Source organism: Ceratina calcarata, unplaced genomic scaffold (assembly GCF_001652005.2).
Source record: "Ceratina calcarata isolate Rehan_Ccalc_2016 unplaced genomic scaffold, ASM165200v1 scaffold106.2, whole genome shotgun sequence".
Lineage (NCBI taxonomy): Eukaryota > Metazoa > Arthropoda > Insecta > Hymenoptera > Apidae > Ceratina > Ceratina calcarata.
The window spans coordinates 24129-26835 of record NW_017131497.1 but is presented as its reverse complement, the minus strand read 5'-3'; positions in this window follow the sequence as shown (position 1 = coordinate 26835).

The following is a 2707-nucleotide window of genomic DNA, read 5'->3' as shown; positions in this document are numbered from 1 at the left end:
TTATTGAGAAAAATCCTAAAATTGAGTATTGATGAGTGAGAATTTAGTATGTGTAACCAAGTGGGAATGAGAATCGACAAACGCCTTGTGTTTATACTACAAGAAGACGTATTCAAATGAATTGAAATGCGAGACTGGTCTAATATTTCGGCGCGGTCTCGTGACAGACAAAAATAGCAATCCTATTTCTGAATTGGCGAAGGTCCGTAGCAACCTGTTCTCCCGTCACGCTTACGGCGATCCACTCCCTCCCTACAACTCGGGCCAGCAACCTTGCAAATTATCCTCGTCGGGACTCGCGCCTCGCGCACCATGAATTTACCGATTCGTTCTGTTTGCGCACGGTAATACGTGTCCAATAATAATCGGGAACAGCTGCAATTTTCACTTTGTTAACCAGAAAGCTTTAAGAGAAACCGAGCACCGACGGACGTTCGTCACGAAACATTTTTATTCCGAGGTGTCCTAATTTAAATCAGAATATTTTTATACATCAAACATTTATTATGGATAGTCGATTTTGGACTAACTTCACTTGCGGCATCACAATTGGTCCAAAATCGTTTGAAGTATCTGTATATCAGATATTATAATTTTATGCGGATTTTGAAATAATTATAAACCAGAGAAGATTTCTCTTGATTGGCATTTTTAAGAGACAGGAAGAAACTTTAAACGTTAAGGCATGGAACACCTATGTAGTCTGTTTATCAATCTCGCATCAACGATCGGAAAAGTTGAAATTAAAATCCTATCTTGTCTCATACCGTTATTCAATTTATACGTCGGTGAGTCTCGTGATTAACATCTTCCGCGAGAGAACCTGTACTCGCGAAGGGCTGCATTTTTTATACGCGCTCACGAATTATTAATAATTATTAGAATCATTTCTACGTTTCGAAGTGCTTCGCAATTCCAGTTTCTGTCGCGTACCGCCGTGATCGGCTCACCTGGCCGAATCTAATTAACTGAGACGATCCCCGCGGTGTATAAATTAGCCCGGCTAATTTATGGTTACACGTAAACGCTGTCAAGCATCATGGAAATTGTTAAAATCGCGAACGTTTAACCGGAAGCTTCCTACGAACAAGCTTCCATATATTTTTCTGTCTTATCAATCAGGACTGAAAGTGTAGATTTTCATGTGAAATAGAATGTTTGTGACGTCAATTTAACATTATTTCTACCAAACGGTGTCAACAGACACCTATTGAAATTTTCGCCTAAAATTATTATCATTAGTTTAATCGTGTTTCCTCGATTTAATTGATTAATTTGACAATTAGTATAGGAAAAGTGAAAAATTTCATTGAGAAAAAGTACTCAATTAATAATATTAATTTGAAGCAAAAATTTCAACACCGATAGAAACAGTATTAACTAATGATCTTTCGATATTAATAAGTTAATACTTTTTTGTACAGAATGATCATCTACGAAATAGATAGACGACACAGACGACAAAAATGAAATTAATAAAAAAAACAGTAAATGACNNATAATAAATTATATTCAAAGAAATCTGTCGTGTCCGACGACGACGCTTGACACGCACGAAGCTGGTAGTAAAATCGACCCGGCATTAATTTATTCAATGCAGCAGAGAGACCAGTCATTCCTCGATTATGTTATAAAAGGTTAATCAAGCACAGAGCAATCTGGACTCGAATTAGCCACACGTAATTGTCTATCTTGTCGCACGCTGGGAGCAGTTTGATTTTGTATAGAATAGAAGAGGATCTTTGCCGTTGTTCTGGCCGCTATTCTACCGGCACTCGCTTCCTAGACAGATGGTCGTTTTACCACATGTTACCTAACTGTAGGCCTCCTTTAAGTACCATTTCTGCCGTTGGTATCGCGCGCTCTCCTCGTCAGGTATTGCGCCGACGATGATGCTTTGTTGCTAGCAGTCGTTTCTTGCGGTTCTGCTTCCTTTTTTTACCCCCCCTGTCCGAGGGGTACTAATCATCCGCGTGCGCGACGCTTCTTGCCGCGCGCATTTTCACGCGTGTACCACTGTTACATTACGCTTTTTGTCCGTTCCCGTTCGCTGCACTTCCAAAACGGTGTCAAGGAATTCCATGCAACTCTACGGAATCGTAAAGAATCGAACATATCTTTGAAAGACTCGGTACAGCGTTAACCGATACTGTTTACCGAAGTCGCTTCAGAGAGTAACAACATTTCTCGGGGTTTATCGCATCTGATACGCGCGACCGTAGAATCGGATTTCATTTTACGCTCGAACCCTCGGCACGGTGAAGACGTACCGTGAAACACGAACGACGAGGCTCGCTTTATTACCTAATAAAACCGTTCAATCGCTACCGGGGGAGTGCGAACCGGGGCAAGGGGCACGCGAGGACCTGTCCGAGTTCAGGATTAAGCGGGAATCGAGTAACCACGCGACGGGACATGACGCAGGAATTTCAGTCAGCCTCGGAAATTAGGCATGTAGGTACCGCGTGTGGTCCCCATGTGACAGCCGTACTTATCGCGTCTGACAACGTAAATTCACCGGTGAAATTTTCATGCTTCTTTCATTTCTCCTGGATGAATCATCTCACCCTGTCATCTGACCCGTGAGTTAAACGCATCCTTTTTCGTTTGGGTAACCAGATTTTATCCTTTGCATATTCCCGAATTGGAGTAACCGTCCGTTGTCAGCAGTTTTATACAAAACTTACGATGTCGATTTACATAATTA